Source organism: Lotus japonicus, chromosome 3 (assembly GCF_012489685.1).
Source record: "Lotus japonicus ecotype B-129 chromosome 3, LjGifu_v1.2".
Taxonomy (NCBI): Eukaryota; Viridiplantae; Streptophyta; class Magnoliopsida; order Fabales; family Fabaceae; genus Lotus; species Lotus japonicus.
This window is the reverse complement of record NC_080043.1, coordinates 42039008-42057738: the sequence shown is the minus strand read 5'-3', so window position 1 is coordinate 42057738 and position 18731 is coordinate 42039008. Positions and strand designations below refer to the sequence as shown.

At 41.4% G+C, this 18731-nt stretch overlaps 1 non-coding gene across 1 annotated transcript; it reads left to right on the top strand.

Annotated features, from left to right (window-relative positions):
- The first annotated feature begins 17390 nt into the window (after window positions 1-17390).
- LOC130709622 (small nucleolar RNA R71) lies at window positions 17391-17497 on the top strand. The gene has a single exon (XR_009010101.1). It is a non-coding gene; the product is annotated as a small nucleolar RNA R71 (small nucleolar RNA).
- The last annotated feature ends 1234 nt before the right edge of the window (window positions 17498-18731 follow it).

Sequence of the window (18731 nt, the reverse complement as noted above, 5' to 3'; positions counted from 1 at the left end):
CTCAATAGGGTCGACTAGGGGCAAAAATGCATGGTATAAGCTATGAAGTCTAATAAAACCTACGAGTCTCAAGAACGCAATTCTCCCAGAGTATGCAAAGAATGAATTCAACACAGAACCAAGAAGTGCAAGTGAGTCAGGATCCTCCAGGGAGATTATATAGTGAAGGGTCAAAGATGGACCCTTGTGGACTCACATCAACTCTATCCTCAAGACAACACTTAGAAGATCGAAGTCTCTCCCTCTCTTTCCCAAACATACAATCACTCCCCAAAACAACACAAAGTATCCTTTTAAAAACATGTTCAAAGCAAGCATCATGTGAGAGAGCAAAACTCAGAAGCATGCCATTAAAGTATAGGGAAATAACAACCCAGACACAAAAGACTCTATATGCAACGATGCATGATCGAACAACTAAAGAAACTCTACAAAGGAAAAATATGCTAAAAATGCATGAATTCTGTGTAGAGAGTAGGGGTAACCTCTTTTACCAAACATAACAGAGGCCTCGGAACCGCTTTTTTCTGAACTTCAGGCTCCCATTCCCTGCAAAAACACAACAACCAACATGCAGAATAAAACAAGACTTGGGTTGTCTCCCAAGCAGCCCATTGTTTTAGTCTTAGGTAGACTATCCTCCTTGTCAAGTTGGAGGTTTGAAAAATATGGTTTCTAACTTCAGTACCTCACCACCTAAGTACACTTTCAACCTTTGCCCATTCACAGTGAAAGTATTATTGGTCTCTGGGTTTTCAACCTCTACCGCTCCATGAGGGAACACCCTCTTAACCACAAAGGGTCCAGACCATCTAGACTTCAGTTTCCCAGGGAATAGCCTCAATCTAGAATTGAAGAGCAGCACTAATTGCCCTGAGACAAATTCCCTATCCAAAATATTCCTATCATGCCACTTCTTTGTCTTTTCCTTGTAGATGCTAGCACTCTCATAAGCTCGGAGTCGAAACTCATCAAGCTCATTCAATTGCAAGAGTCTCTTTTCGCTAGCAACTTTCCAATCAAAGTTCAATTTCCTTATGGCCCAATAGGCCTTGTGTTCTAATTCCACCGGTAAGTGACACGCTTTCCCAAAAACTAGGTGGAAAGGAGAAGTACCAATCGGAGTTTTAAAAGCGATTCGGTAAGCCCATAAGGCATCGTCAAGTTTCCTTGACCAATCCCTTCTGGAAGAATCTACCACTTTTTCAAGAATACGTTTCAACTCACGATTAGAAATCTCAACTTGCCCACTAGTTTGAGGGTGATAGGGGGTAGACACTTTATGCTTAACACCATATTTTTCCAAGAGAGACTCGAAAGCTCTGTTTCAAAAGTGGGTACCCCCATCACTTATAATCGCTCTAGGAACACCAAACCTAGTGAAAATGTTCTTTTTCAGAAAAGAAACCACCACTTTAGAGTCATTTGTTGAGAGTGCAACGGCTTCAACCCACTTAGAAACATAGTCAAAAGCCACCAAAATATACTGGCAACCAAAAGAAAGTGGGAAGGGTCCCATGAAATCGATGCCCCAAACATCAAACAACTCAATTTCCAAAATATTTTTTAGGGGCATCTCATTTCTCCTTGAGATGTTACCAGTCCGCTGACACCTATCACAACTCTCAACAAAAGCTCTACTATCTTTATGCAGAGTAGGCCAATAGAAACCACTTTGGAGGACCTTAGCAGCAGTCCTCTCCCCACTAAAATGTCCTCCATAACTTGATCCATGGCAATGCCAAAGAATCTTCTCAAAATCAACTTCCGGGATGCACCTTCTTATGACTCCATCAGAGCAAATTTTAAAAAGATAAGGATCCTCCCAGAGGTAAGATTTTGCATCATGCAGGAATCTCTTCTTCTGCTGCCAGGTCAAGTCATGGGGAATAAGTCCAGCAACCCGGCAATTAGAAAAATGTACATACCAGGGTAGGGATTTCTCGGTGGAAACAGCTAGGAGTTTCTCATCCGGGAACTCCTCTTGAATAGGTATTGGGCTGCATGCCCCACCTTCCAATCTCGACATATGGTCTGCTACTCCATTGTCCTTGCCTCTTCGGTCAATGATCACAAGGTCGAACTCTTGAAGGAGTAAGACCCATCGAATCAACCTCGGCTTAGAGTCCTGTTTAGCAAACAAATGTCTCAAAGCAGCATGGTCAGTATGAACAATAACTTTAAAACCCAAAATGTAAGGCCTAAACTTCTCACAAGCAAAGACTACAGCCAACAATTCTTTTTCAGTTGTAGTGTAGTTCCTTTGGGCCTCATTCAAAACTCTACTCGCATAGTATATCACGTACAACACTCTTTCTTTCTTTTGACACAAGACAGCCCCTAAAGCTAAATCACTAGCATAACACATGATCTCAAATGGTAGAGACCAATCCGTAGCAACAATTGAAGGTATGAAAAACGGTAGAAAGGGGGGTTTGAATAACGTTTTCAAATAAAAACTTCCACCTTAAAGATTTCAACAAATCTTTCGAGACTTAAGTGCTAAAGATAAGAGATAGAAAAGCACACAAGGATTTTTATCCTGGTTCACTTGATAAATCCCTCAAGCTAATCCAGTCCACCCGTCAAGGTGATTTCTTCCTTCTTAGAATGAAGGCAATCTACTAATCAGGTAAAGTGTTACAACTGCACTTGAAACCTACACGTGACTAACAATTACACTGACTTAGCTCACACTAAGATTCACTCTCTTAGTCTTCTCTAGGATCCGATCAACCTTGATCTCCTAAAGGTAACTAAACAAACTGTTTAACAAAGAATGTTTACAAGAGATTTGCTTCTGAAAAGCTAATAGTAAACACAATGAATTTCAGATAAAAGAATGCTTGAAGGTTTTTGAATATAGCTTGCGCGTGTGTAATTCTTCCAACCGCATCTTTCAATCTTCAGCCTCTATTTATACTCCAAGGATTAGGGTTTGAACGCTGCATGGGAATGCTACCGTTGGAGGGCAGTTCTGGAAATTCCAGCTTCTGCTGTGGCTGAGAACGTTAGGTAGGTCGTCAGGATAGTACATATGCTTTTGTACTTTGATAGCGACTTGACCTTTAAACCTAGGAGACTTCTGATCAGGGGAATGCTTCATGTTGGAACTTGTGAAGCCGGTTGATCAGAGTCAGAGGGAAAGCACAGATCCTCTGACCATTGTATCTTCTGATTCTGAGCTCAGAGAGAAGTACATGGTCTTCAGAGTTTCTTGCTTCTGGACATCAGAGTTTCCACTGTTCAGCTTCTGGATCTTCAGAGTCTTCTACACCGTCAGAACATCTGAACCTTCAGAGTTTCTTGGTTGTCAGAACTTCTGGATCTTCAGAACTTCTGGTGGCTGAGTCCATATCAGAGCTTGTATAACTTCAGATCTTCTGAAGCATTTCTACTGTTCAGAGTGAACATAGATGTTGCGAAAGCGTTGCTTGGGTCACTCTTTATGCACAGTGCTTCTGATTTGTGTGAGACTGAATCAAGGTCAGAGCCTGTAAATAGCACACTCAGAAAAACACGTTAGAGTACCATAATTGTTCATACTCAAAAGGTTAACTTGTAATCATCAAAACATAAAGTTGTACTACTAGATCAAAACTTGATCTTACAATCTCCCCCTTTTTGATGATGACAAAACTAAGATTTTTGATGAACAATTCTTAAACATTAAACTGAATTCACTCAGAGTTTAGGGATATAGAATAAGACTTATCCTCATGTGAATAGTTTATCTTGCTCATTCTGAATTCAAGTCACAGCTTGATTCTGAGCTTAGCTCCCCCTGAATCTAATACTTGATGAAAACGTTATAAAAGTCTAGATTCTGAGCTAAATAATATAAGAGTTCAGAGTGAGAAACTTATGACATAGATGAAATAGAATAATCAGAGCGCATAAGTAATCAGAGTCAACGGACAAGGTATCAGAGTCTTGGGTATCAGAGTCAAACTAAAATCACTTCAGAAGAAGTGAAATGTATTCCTTGTATTTGCCCAGTGACACATCTAAGGTCATAAAGGTGGAACTCTTAAATTCTCCAAAAGAAAAATAAATCACACTAACACAGCTTACACATCAAAAACTGGGTGTACTCCCCCTTTTTGTCATAAGCAAAAAGCATGGGGTGTGAAAAACTTAGCTTGAAGTACAAGGTTCTCCCCCTTAGAGAAGGTCTAAGTTTCAAAAGAAATAAAACGATGCATGAGTCAGAGTTAGGCGAATTAAAGAGAATAGTTAATGCACAATTAGAACGTTTACCACCGGCCAAGGGAGTAAAAAGAAGTTTCAGTTACCAAGAACTTAACCTCGAGAAACTGTAAAAGCATTAACTTTCAGAGAGAGAATGAAGCCTATATAAAGCAATGGAGAGGAGAAAAAGCTTCACAACTCGATCAAGACCATAATCAGAAATGGCTTCATACATGGTTGCACTAGAAGAGCTCAAAAGGAAGGCGTTCGAGGAGGACTTGTTCCTGAACATAAGGCATCCAGAGGGTACAACGACCATATCAGAGCTGACGAGGACACTGCTTGAGGAGGACCTTCGTCCAGAGCTGAAGAAAGACTTAAGGGAATTTCTTGCCTTCGTGGAAGAAGTTCAAGAACTCAGCCAGCTTGAGCTGAGGCTACTGGAAGAGAAGGACACGATAGAAAGGAAACTCAAGACAACAGAAGAGGTTCTGGAGAGGAATGAGCTGATCGTCAATCTCAACAACATCCAGTATTCACTGGATCGTCTGGAGAGGGAGAGGTCAGAGCAGCGCCAAGAGTGCAGAAGAATGAGGAAGGATCCTCCATTCTAGACTTTAGGAAAAAAGAAAATGTATGATGTAAACATAATGATTATGAATAAAGAAAGTTTTTGCAAACACAATGTGACAAGTATATATATATATATATATATATATATATAAAGATAAATAGAAAATAACAAAGCAGAATAACGAGAGTAACTTAAGAAAAAAAATAAAAAAAAGTTAAAATAAAACTAAGTTAAGAGGGAAAACGAAGAGATCCTAAGACTAGGGTTTATCAGATCGACGCAGAAGTTCCATCATCATTTGCTTCATGTCCTGTAGCATAGACTCATGAGTATCAAGACGTTGTTCCATTAGGTCGAGTCTGGACGAGCTTGACTGTGTGGAGCTGGAAGGAACATTCTGAGCAGCTTGATGAGCTGGAATGGAAGCAGAAGCAGCAAGAGTAAAAACCACTGGTGCCAGTGCTTGACATCTAAGGGCTTCAGCTTCAGCTTCAAGTCTCTCTGCCTCTAATCTTGCTTGTTCAGCTTGAGCTGCGGCTTGACGTGCAGCTTCTTCTGCTTGCTCTTGCTTTCGTCTGGCCTCTTCAACAGCTTCAAGGAGCTTGTGTCTTTGTTGTTGTTCATGAAGAGCCACCCTTCTGGCAAACCTCTGCTTTGCAGCCTTGATCCTCTGATCCCTTTCTGCAGTCAGATGCTGCATCATAATAGGAACCTGAGCTACTAGCCAGGTACTCAGACTATTCCACTCTTCAGCAACAGATTCAGCATTCTCACTTAGGTCAGTGTGACCTTGCACGTTGCGTAGCATCAAGGAAGCTTCATGATTGAAAACATTGATACACTCAGAGAGAGAGGTGGGTCTGAGGTAAGTGTAGGGAACTATGGAGAGGTTGGTTTCTGGAGAGGTTGGGTGATTGCTACTGTGAGCTTCAGAAGCACCTTGAGGAGAGCCAATGTCAAAGGTTTGGACATGAGGTACAGAGGCTCCAAGGTGTCGTTCAGAAGTTTCAACCAGAGGATGGGGTGATCTAACCGAAGAGTGGTTAGACACAGAGTGTTCTGGTTCTGGTTGAACTGACTCTTGATGGACAGGGTCAGACTGAGCGGGTTGAGCCAAAGGGTCTGCCTCATGTAGGGGGTTAGCCAAGATAGGTTCATCTGGGTCAAATAGACGGTCAGGTCTAGGTCCAGGATATCTCCTAGGGCTTGGACATGTGAGGTAATACTCTTCCATGGTAGACACCTTTTCTTTTCTGACCTCCATGAATTTACGAATGGACTCAGAGTTATTGGAAGGGGAGGAGTCAGCAACATTGATTGGGAATGATACAGGGGTATAGACAGAGGAGGAATCTGTATCAGTGGTTCTGGCAACCAGACGTTCTGAAGCTCTGGGGACAGACTTATCAGACGTTCTGGGTTCAGGTTCTGTTTGGTTAAGAACTGGTTGTTCAGGAATGATGGGTTCAAAAGTTAATGGGTTGTATTGGATGGTAATGGGAGAGGTTGGTGTATCTTGTCTAGAAGGTTGGTTCTGAAGCATGTTCCAGAGAGGTGCTTCATTTGGAGAAGGTTGGAAAAATGAAGACCTTGGTGAGTGGGGTGGAGAAGTGGCTTGTGCAGCTGGTTGGGACTCAGGAATAGGAGTGAGTGGGTTTGAGGATCGTTTGAGCATAGCAGAGATGGGGAGTGCATCAAATGAATTCAAATCAGCATCAGAATCAACAACAGACTTACTTGATGATTGTACTGATGACCTAGTCACTCTGGAAGGAGTTCCAATCCTTCTGATCACTTGAGCAGCTGGTTCCACCCGGGTAGGCTTCATCACTATTCTGACTTGCTTCTTCTTCTTTGGTGGAGGAGGACCACCATCATCATCACCATCATCTGGCTTGGTGGTTTCATCATGTTTCCTCTTTGGCTGGTCAGCCTTCTTCCTCTTCGTCAGAGGGACATCAGATTCCTCAGAGGATTCTTCTAAGACCATCTTCCTCTGAGCTTTCCTCTTGGGAGGAGAGTCAAACTCTGGAGCCGGAGGCAATCTTCTGAAGAATTCATCTAAGTCAATTTCAAGACCTTGAGCCCTTAGGCCTTCAACATAGCACCTAATAGCTTCTGGGTTGTCTGCCTGTGTCCACAGAGGATAGTCGTTCAGAGGCACCCTTCTCTGTCTGATTTCAGCAGATGTATCTTCATGAGCTGGGGCAATTTTCTTCTTGACGAGACCCATCTTCTTCAAGGAATTGGCAGTGAAGATATCACTAACGATGGTGGTCAGATCCTCTGTGCATCCAGCCTTGATCATATCTTCGACAAATTTGCTCTCAATGAAAAGATCTGATAGCAGTCTCCCAAAGGGAATATACTTGATTGCAGACTTGAGGGATGCAGTTGTCCTTGACTTCCTGATGCATTCCTTCAGGTAAGAGAACAAGAATAAAGGGAGGCAGATCTTCTTCTTGTCTTGGATGAAGAATAACATCGCCTTATGGCAGAAGTTGATGTAGTCTGGGGAACTGCCCTTTGGTCTCTGATTGATGCAGTGCAGCAGAATCTTGTGCCAGATTCTGAGCTTGGGATGAAGATCCACCACTTTGTAGTCAGTCTTGCCCGATTTGTATGTGGTGTACAGAGCCTTATTGGTTTCATCCTTGGTTTTGGGTTTCAGCTTCGATTCTGTCAGTTGAAATCGATACCCATGTGCAGTTTCTGCACCCAGCAGATTCACAATCGACTTCTCAGTGATGATGATTCTCCTTCCGGCAATGTGGGAAACCACCTGAGTGTCGTCGCAATCGGCATGCTTCCAGAATTCCTTGACCAATTTGTCATAGATTGGTCCTCTGAGCCTGTTGAAGTATTCTTCCCAACCCTGAGCTTGAACTTCAGGACGCAAGTCATACCCATTTGCAGCAAGATTGTCGAGGTCGAATCGCCATTCTGCAAGTACTTGAAGTTCATCAGGAGCATACACGCAGTGAACGACACTGTCCCGTTCTGCGATAGGGATCATCTGCTCTTGAGCTTGACCTTGATTTCTCGGAATCTCAGGACCTGCCTGTCCTGTAGCTTGACCAACTACCATGTGAGGGAACCTGGTTGCTTCGGCGGCTTCAGTTATAGTTTGTCTCACCATTGTTGAACGGTTGAAGGTTAGAGTTGAGGATGAAGGTGATGAATAAAGAGACAGAGAGATCGTGGGTGAGAGGTTTTAGGAAAACTGAAGAGAGAGAGAGAGTAAAACCGAGAGTGTAGGAGATCGTGTGTGTATAGTGGGTTTTGACAAATAACCGTTGTTGATTCAGAAAGCAAATTAAAATCAACGGTTAAAAATTAAAGACATCATAGTAACAGTAAATACACGTATCACACACAGGAGAGAAGCACATCTACACTCATTATGACAGACTGTCACACGGGCACAAGGAACTATGCATCAGAGATACTGACACACGTGTTACTGTCTCAACTTCAGAGTCAGCACCAATGGGTACATACACTCTGATGGAGTTACCTTCTGGACTAGACATCTTCTGATCAAGAAGTATCATAGTCAGAGGTTCTGATCCATCTTCACTCTGGACAAAAGTCCATATTCAGATTTTTCAGAATAAAATTAAATCTATCCTCTGCTAAGGGCTTTGTAAAGATATCTGCCCATTGATGGTCAATATCAACAAACTTCAGAAGAAGTACGCCCTTCTGTACATAATCTCTAATAAAGTGATACTTTACCTCAATGTGCTTTGCCCTTAAATGTAAGATAGGATTCTTACTCAATGATATTGCAGCAGTGTTATCATAGTAGATTGGGATATTGCTCTCAAGGATTTGATAATCCTCCAGCTGATGTTTCATCCAGAGCATCTGAGTGCTGCATATTGCTGCTGAGATATATTCTGCCTCTGCAGTGGATAGTGCAATGGTTGATTGCCTCTTGCTTGCCCATGAGACTAGATTACTTCCCAGAAATTGACAATTTCCAGAAGTACTTTTTCTCTCTGTTCTATCTCCAGCATAATCAGCATCACAATAACCTGAAAGCTTATACTCTGATGTTTTCTTATACATCAAGCCAAGGTTAGTGGTGCCTTTCAGATACCTTAGGATCCTCTTAACAGCAGTTAAGTGGGTTTCCCTTGGATCTGATTGGAAACGAGCACATAAATGAACACTAAACAATATATCTGGCCTAGATGCAGTTAAGTAGAGAAGTGAACCTATCATACCACGATAGAGCTTCTGACAAACTTTACCACTTGCATCTTCTTTCTCCAGAATGCATGTAGGATGCATTGGAGTCTTGGCCACTGTCGATTCCAGAATATTGAACTTCTTCAGAAGTTCTTTAGTGTACTTGCTCTGATGGATATATGTTCCTTCTGGTGTTTGATCAACTTGTATTCCCAGAGAGTACTTAAGTTCTCCCATCATACTCATCTCAAATTCAGCCTGCATCATCTCAGAAAATTCTTTGCATAGAGATTGATTAGCAGAACCAAATATAATATCATCAACATAGATTTGCACAATTAAGATATCATCTTTATAAGTTTTGCAAAAGAGAGTTGTATCTACTTTACCCCTTACAAACTCATTCTCCAGAAGGAATGAGCTGAGTCTCTCATACCATGCTCTAGGAGCTTGCTTCAGACCATAGAGTGATTTCTTCAATTTGAACACATGGTCTGGATTCTTCTCATCTTCAAAACCTGGGGGTTGATGAACATAGACTTCCTCTGAAATATAACCATTTAGGAAGGCACTCTTCACATCCATCTGATGAAGAACTATGTTGTGATTTACTGAGAAAGAGATCAACAGTCTGATTGCTTCTAGTCTTGCTATTGGAGCAAATGTTTCTGTGTAGTCTATTCCTTCCCGCTGGCTGTAGCCTTGAGCAACTAGCTTTGCCTTGTTTCTGACTACATCTTCTTTCTCATTCAATTTGTTTCTGAACACCCATTTTGTTCTAATTATATGGACACTCTCAGGCTTCTTCACTAAGCTCCAAACATCGTTCTTGGAGAATTGATTCAATTCTTCTTCCATGGCCAGAATCCAATCCTTGTCCTGAAGAGCTTCATCTATGGACTTGGGTTCAATTAAGGACACCAATCCTTTCAGACTGAGCAGAGTCTCTTCAGAGGGTCTGAAGGCTGATCTGGTTCTGACTGGTTCATCTTTGTTGCCCAGAATCAATTCCTTAGGATGAGCTGCAGTGATTCTGCTCTTCTTCAGAGTTTGTGAATCAGAGGGACCAGCTTCTTCTTCTGGTTCATCTTCCTCTGGCTCAGCTTCCTCTGGAGCTTTGCCTTTGTCAGAAACATTTATACTTAAATCTGCAAATTTCTCAACTAGCTTTGACTGATCAGAGTCAAGCTTATCGTCAAATCTAACATGAATAGATTCTTCAATAGTTTTAGCATCAGTATTATAAAATCTAAAACCTTTAGATCTCTCAAAGTAACTAAGTAATAGACATTTAGAAGACTTAGCATCAAATTTATGCAATCTATCCTTAGTATTAAGAACATAACAAACACAACCAAAAGGATGAAAGTAAGAAATGTTGGGTTTTATGTTCTTCCACAATTCATAGGGAGTCTTATTCAGAATTGGTCTCACAGAGATTCTGTTCTGAATGTAACACGCTGTATTTACTGCCTCTGCCCAAAAGTGCTTAGCCATGCCAGTTTCTTGGAGCATGGTTCTAGCCATCTCCTGAAGAATTCTGTTCTTCCTCTCAACAACACCATTTTGTTGAGGAGTTCTGGGACAAGAGAAATCATGTGCAATTCCATAGGAATCAAACAGACTCTCAAACTTGTCATTCTCAAACTCTCCACCGCGGTCACTTCTGACACGCACAATCCTACAAGCCTTCTCGTTTTGCACTTGGGCTATGAAGGTAGAGAACACAGCTTGAGACTCATCCTTGCGGGTTAGAAACTTTACCCATGTCCAGCGGCTATAGTCGTCAACAATGACCATCCCATATCTCTTGCCACCTATAGACTCAGTTTTCACTGGTCCAAAAAGGTCGATATGCAGAAGTTCCAACGGCCTTGAGGTTGAGACAACATTCTTTGCCTTGAAAGGGACTTTTGTGAATTTGCTTTTCTAACATGCTTCACAAAGAGCGTCTGAAGCGAACTTCAGAGTGGGCAAGCCCCTGACAAGGTTTAGCTTGCTCAGCTGAGAAATCTTTCTCATACTGGCATGCCCTAACCGTCTATGCCATACCCATTGCTCTTCATTAACAGACAGAAGGCACTTCACATTCTGATCCTCCAACTCAGATAATCTGATCTTATATATGTTGTTCTTCCTCTTGCTGTTAAACAGAACAGAGCCATCGATCTGACTTACAGCCCGGCAGGACTTTTGATTAAAGATAACATCATAACCCTTGTCAGCTAATTGACTTATAGACAATAAGTTATGAGTTAAGCCGTCTACCAATAACACATTATCAATGCATGGAATACTATCTACACAAATAGTACCAGTACCAACAATTTTACCCTTTTCGTTGCCACCAAAGCCAACTTCACCTCCAGGCTTAAGTTTTAGCTCTTGGAACATACGCCTTTCTCCCGTCATGTGACGCGAGCATCCACTGTCCAGATACCATGACTGGTGTTTCAGTGGAGCTATCAAGGATATCTGCAACATAGATAATCTTATCCTTAGGTACCCACTTTCTGGGTCCTCTCTTGTTAGTTACCTCAGAGGTTCTGATCACCTTGGGTTTCTCAACATGATAATGTAAAGGAATTTTTGCATGATATTTAGACATGGAGAAAGATCCCTTTTTAAGAGGAGGTTTAGCAACTTCAGCAGGTAAAGGATCAGGCAATATGGTACCAGAGGGAACAAAGCATTCATACAAAGATTTAGCTTTAGGCATAGAAGGCTCATTTCTAATTGGTTTAGAATAGCCAATGCCATGCATTCCATTTCTGCTCACGCCATAGATCATTGAAGCCATCAAGCTTCTATCTACGCTTTTAGCCAGGAATCTTTGAAAAGATTTTTCATACTTAGATTCATGCTTACTATCAGAGGCATCGCAGGCAATAATTTCTTCTAACTTAGCAATTTGATTCTTAAGCACAGAGTTAGAATTGATCAAAGCATGATTATCATTTTTCAAATCAGAAATAATTTTCTCATGTTCAGAAGGAGTTTTAGAAACAGCGGATAAGTTCTTTTTCAGCTTCTTGTGCTTAGACAATAAAGAGTTATACTTATCCATAATATCAGACAAAGCATGTTTCAGTTCAGAGGTAGAGAAAGAAGCGAATACCTCATTTTCATCGTCTGAATTAGGATCTCCTTCTGATTCTGAGTCAGAGTCAACGGCTTCCTTTGACTCTGCTCCTTTGTCTTTGACAATAGCCATGAGTCCTTGGACTTCACCATCAGAGTCAACATCCTCTGACTCTGATTCATCAAAAGTCACCATCAGACTTTTCTTGGTCTTGAAGTGCTTCTTTGGCTTCTTGTCCTTCTTCAATTTTGGACAGTCACTTTTGTAGTGCCCAGATTCTTTGCACTCAAAGCATGTGACTTCCTTAAGTGAGGACTTCTTCTGACCTGAGGATTCAGACTTTCCTTTGGCCTTTCCAGAGCCTTTGTACTTGCTCTGCCTGTGCTTCCAGATTCGGTTGAGTCTTTTAGAGATCAGAGTCAGCTCATCTTCATCAGAATCTTCTGATGCTTCTTCAGATTCTTCTTCTTCAGCTTGAAGAGCTTTTGACTTCTCTGCTTTAGCCTTCTCAGATTTGGATTTTAAGGCTATTGACTTCTTCCTCAGATCTTGCATCTCTGAGCGCTTCAGCTCATGGCACTTCAGTATGCTGATGAGTTCTTCTAAACTCATACGCTCAACATCTCTTGTGAGCTCTATTGAAGTCACTAAGGGCATCCAGCTTTCAGGAAGACATCCGATGACCCTTATGACATGATCTTTAGTTGTGTAGCTCTTGTTGAGAGGTCGTATTCCAGCTACAAGCAACTGAAATCTGGAAAACATTTCTTCAATGGACTCGTTTGGCTCCATGACGAAGGATTCATACTTTTGGATCAAAGACAATGCCTTTGATTCTTTGACTTTCTTGTTTCCTTCATGAGACATCTTCAGAGATTCAAAAATGCCTTTTGCATACTCACGATCTGTAATCTTCTGGTACTCTTCATAAGAAATAGCACTTAGAAGAATTGCTCTAGCTTTGTGATGTTGTGAGTAAAGCTTCTTTTGATCTGCAGTCATCTCTGACCTTGGAATCTTCTTGCCTTCTTCATCAGTTGGACGCTCATAGCCATCCACAATAATATCCCAGAGATCTGCATCAAAACCCAGAAAGAAACTTTCAAGTCTATCTTTCCAATATTCGAATCTTTGACCATCGAACATGGGAGGCTTTGCATTGTAACCATCTCTTTGAGTTTCACTGGTGGTAGCCATTGTTTTTCACACCGGCCCGGATCACTGAACACTGTTAGGTGTGGTAATCAGAACTTGCGCTCTGATACCAATTGAAGGTATGAAAAACGGTAGAAAGGGGGGGTTTGAATAACGTTTTCAAATAAAAACTTCCACCTTAAAGATTTCAACAAATCTTTCGAGACTTAAGTGCTAAAGATATGAGATAGAAAAGCACACAAGGATTTTTATCCTGGTTCACTTGATAAATCCCTCAAGCTAATCCAGTCCACCCGTCAAGGTGATTTCTTCCTTCTTAGAATGAAGGCAATCCACTAATCAGGTAAAGTGTTACAACTGCACTTGAAACCTACAAGTGACTAACAATTACACTGACTTAGCTCACACTAAGATTCACTCTCTTAGTCTTCTCTAGGATCCGATCAACCTTGATCTCCTAAAGGTAACTAAACAAACTGTTTAACAAAGAATGTTTACAAGAGATTTGCTTCTGAAAAGCTAATAGTAAACACAATGAATTTCAGATGAAAGAATGCTTGAAGGTTTTTGAATATAGCTTGCGCGTGTGTAATTCTTCCAACCGCATCTTTCAATCTTCAGCCTCTATTTATACTACAAGGATTAGGGTTTGAACGCTGCATGGGAATGCTACCGTTGGAGGGCAGTTCTGGAAATTCCAGCTTATGTTGTGGCTGAGAACGTTAGGTAGGTCGTCAGGATAGTACATATGCTTTTGTACTTGGATAGCGACTTGACCTTTAAACCTAGGAGACTTCTGATCAGGGGAATGCTTCATGTTGGAACTTGTGAAGCCGGTTGATCAGAGTCAGGGGGAAAGCATAGATCCTCTGACCATTGTATCTTCTGATTCTGAGCTCAGAGGGAAGTACATGGTCTTCAGAGTTTCTTGCTTCTGGACATCAGAGTTTCCACTGTTCAGCTTCTGGATCTTCAGAGTCTTCTACACCGTCAGAACATCTGAACCTTCAGAGTTTCTTGGTTGTCAGAACTTCTGGATCTTCAGAACTTCTGGTGGCTGAGTCCATATCAGAGCTTGTATAACTTCAGATCTTCTGAAGCATTTCTACTGTTCAGAGTGAACATAGATGTTGCGAAAGCGTTGCTTGGGTCACTCTTTATGCACAGTGCTTCTGATTTGTGTGAGACTGAATCAAGGTCAGAGCCTGTAAATAGTACACTCAGAAAAACACGTTAGAGTACCATAATTGTTCATACTCAAAAGGTTAACTTGTAATCATCAAAACATAGAGTTGTACTACTAGATCAAAACTTGATCTTACAACAATAACAGGGGTTGTCACCAAACTTTCTTTAATAGACTCAAAAGCTTTCAAACAATTCTCATCAAAAGTAAAAGGTGCTTCCTTCTCAAGCAAATTGGTCATAGGCTTAGCTAATTTGGAAAAGTCTTTAATAAACCGGCTATAAAATCCAGCATGCCCAAGGAAACTCCTAATACCCTTGACATTAGTCGGGGGAGGGAGCTTTTCAATGACTTCAATCTTAGCTCTATCAACCTCAATCCCTTTTTCGGACACCTTGTGTCCAAGAACTATGCCATCCCTAACCATGAAATGGCACTTCTCCCAATTCAAGACCAAGTTGGTCTCTTGACATCTCTTCAACACCAAAGCTAGATTCCCAAGACAAGCATCAAAATTTGGACCAAAAACAGAGAAGTCGCCCATAAAAATCTCAATGCAAGTCTCTATCAAGTCAGAGAAAATAGCAAACATGCACCTTTGGAAAGTGGATGGGGCATTGCAAAGCCCAAATGGCATTCTCTTGTAAGCAAACACGTCGTAAGAGCAAGTGAATGCTATCTTCTCTTGGTTTTCCGGAGCAACACAAATTTGATTGTACCCGGAGTAACCATCAAGAAAACAATTGTATTGATGCCCTGCCAACTTATCAAGCATTTGATCTATGAAAGGTAAAGGAAAATGGTCCTTCCTAGTTACTGAATTCAACCTTCGATAATCAATACAAACCCTCCACTTCGTCACCTGACGAGTGGAAATCAACTCATTATTCTCATTGGCAACCACTGTGATGCCTCCTTTCTTGGGAACCACTTGAACGTGACTTACCCATTCACTATCCGAAATCGGATAAATCACACCTGCATCAAGCAATTTAATTATCTCTTTCCTCACCACATCCTTCATGGAAGGGTTAAGTCTTCTTTGAGGTTGGACTATAGGTTTGTAATTTTCTTCCAATAAAATTTTATGCATGCATATCGCAGGACTAATACCTTTGATATCATCAATAGTCCAACCCAAAGCTGACTTGTGATCCCTCAAAACTCTGAGGAGTTTCTCCTCTTCTAAAGGTGTGAAAGCACTACTCAAAATAACAGGTTTATTCTCACCTTCCTCAAGATAAGCATACTTGAGAGAGGAAGGGAGTGGCTTGAGCTCACTCTTCTCCTCAATTGGAATCTCCTCATCCCTAATTAATTCTTCTTTCCAAATGTTTTTGGTGGCAAGAGATGAGACAGATTCTAATTGAGATAGAGTAGCATTCACCTCATGGTACAAGGAGTCAAGTTCACTCTCAAGATTTTGGTCCTCTATTTCTAGCCCCTCCATGATTGTTGTTTCCAAGAGGTCCTTAATAGATATCCTAACAAACTCTTCACACACAAGCTCATCAACCACTTCACACCGAAAAACTTCCTCATCCGCTCGGTGTTTTAAGGAGTCAAAGATATTAAAGAGGACCTCATCTTCACCCATTCTCAAAGTTAGAGTTCCCTTAGCCACTTTAATTTCAGCCTCACCAGTGGCTAAGAATGGTCTCCCCAATATGAGAGGGAATTTTGAGTCCTCTTCCATGTCAAGAATGACAAAATCCACTGGGAAAACAAACTTATCCACCTTAACCACAACATCCTCAATGATCCCGTAAGGGGTTTTTAAAGACTTGTCCGCCATTTGCAAAGAAATCATAGTTGGGGTAACCTCACCTAAGTCCAACCTTTCAAACATACTGAGCGGCATCAAATTGATACTCGCTCCTAAATCACACAAGGCTTCTACCACAGTTAACCCCTCTATCTCCACCGGAATAGTAAAGCTCTCGGGATCTCTCCTCTTTTTAGACATCTTTCTTTGCAAAATGGCACTACACTCTTCGGTCATCAAGATAGTTTCATCAACCTCACTCAACTTCCTTCTCTTGCTGAGAATGAATTTCATGAACTTAGCATAGATTGGCATTTGCTCTAAGGCTTCGGAGAAAGGAATATTAATATGGAGCTTTTTGAAAACTTCCAAGAACTTGGAAAATTGTTTATCCAGATTTTTCTTCACCAAAGCCTTAGGAAATGGAATCTTGCGAAGTTCAAGGATATGAGTGTTAACAATCCTAGTTCTAGTGGGCTCTCTAGCTCTTTCCTCCATAACACCCTCATCTCTTTCTACCTCAGCTTCCTCATTTTTCTCTCCCTCAATTTTTTTCCCTGGCTCATGTAACACTCTTCCACTCCTAGTAGAAACAACAGCAGTATTTTCTTGCTCAGATAAAGCCAAAGTTTCGGAAGAGAACTTACCTTGGTGATTTTCGGACATTTGCTTCGCTAGCTGTCCCAATTGACTCTCCAAGCTCTTTATAGCCATCTCGTGGCTCTTGTAATTACTTGCTGAATGATCAATGAATCTCTCCATCAGCTCCTCTAGACTCCTCTTGCCAACCGCCTTTGCAACAGTTTGCGGCTGGACAAAAGGATCTTGTTCTGTGGTTGGGACTCCTCCTCCATGCATTGATGCTTTGGTCTCACCATCACCATCATTAAGAGTACACTGGTTACTAGCATGAGACCCACCACAAAACTCACACTCCAAGCAAGTTATCTTGGCTCCAACTGACTTGGTCTCCTCTATATGTTTCCGGATTACCGCCATTTCCTCGGAGAGTTGTTTGTTGGAGGCCATGATCTTGTCATAAGCTTCAACTTCAAAAGAACTTCTTCGGATTTGGCATTCATTCTCGGAGTTCATGGCCCTCACCGCCATCTTCTCTATCAAATCAAACCCCGCTTGTGAGGGCAGAGCGTCAAACTCCCCATTCGAGGCCGCGTCCAAGCCAAACCTTGAGGAATATAGTAAACCATCATAGAACTTCGCCACACATTCTGCTTGGGTGAGATTGTGTTGAGGACACTTCCTCAAAAGCTTCTTAAAGTGCTCCCAAGCCTCATAAAGATTTTCATCTGTGGATTGTGCGAAGGTCATGATATCATTCTTCAATTTCCTCAAAAGAGACCTCGGAAAAAACCTCGTGAATTTTTCTGCAAGGTCTTCCCAAGTAGTGAGACTCCCTTGAGGTTGTGAATTTAGCCATTCCTCTGCTACGTCCTTCAGAGAGAAGGGAAATAGGCTCAACCGGATTGCTTCCGAAGGAACTTTCACCACACGATAAGTGTTGCAATTCCGGATGAACTTCTCCATATGAGCATGAGGATCTTCCGAGGAACCTCCACCATATTGGCTTTGACTCACCATGTTGATGAATGTTGGTCTCAACTCAAAGTTCCCAACTCCTTCGGGGATGACAATACTTCCGGGATAGTCAAAGCTCATAGACCCCGATGTTAGTTCCCGAAGAGTCCGGTTGGCATTCTCAACTTCTTGTTCACGCAAACGGAGGGTAATACCCTCTTGGATCCTTGCCTCAATGTGGGCTTGCATCTCCTCCTCTTTCATGCGGCCACCCATGGTGGTGCCTCTCTTGAAAGCAACCTGCGAATGACACTCAACAGAGGAAGATTAGTAGCACCAATTCTAGACAAGTTAAAAACATAAAACAAAACCAAAAACTTAAAACTTAAACCAAAAATCGCAAAACAATTCCCCGGCAACGGCGCCCAAAACTTGTTGGTCAATCTGCAAGTGCACAGATATCTCCGGGTTTTAAATTATCGAACCACAGGGAATTGGAATGTGAATTCAGTTTAAGAGTCAAGTTCAAGTTTAAAAAGCGAGTAAAATTCAGTTTTTAAGATTGGAAGTTTCTTTGATTATGTAACAGATAAATGAACAAGTAGTAAAGTGATCAAAATTTAGAAATGAGATTGCCTTGGGTTCTTGTTCAACTAATTCAATTTTAGCAAACCTTCCTATCCAATAAATCCTGAGTCTCTCCTTGAAGTTCTAGCCTAGATAGTCATCTATCGATGCCTCGTAAAGAAAACCCTTTCTAACCAAAAGATAGGTTCAATTCCTTGATAACCTAAGCATTTGATAGAAGCAATAAGCATACAATTCAGGCCAACCAACCCCTACTCTTCCTCTATTCCTAGCAGCAAGTATAGGAGGAGTAATCTCACAACAAGTCCCAATTCTATAACAAACTATCGTTATGATTATAGAAAAGTAAGAAGCTAGCATGCATTCAAGCTTGAAAGATTAAGCATAGAAGTGAGATTCAAGGGTTTACTCAGAACATTACGAATAGGAAAGGAATTAAAAGCTAAAACATCCAAAG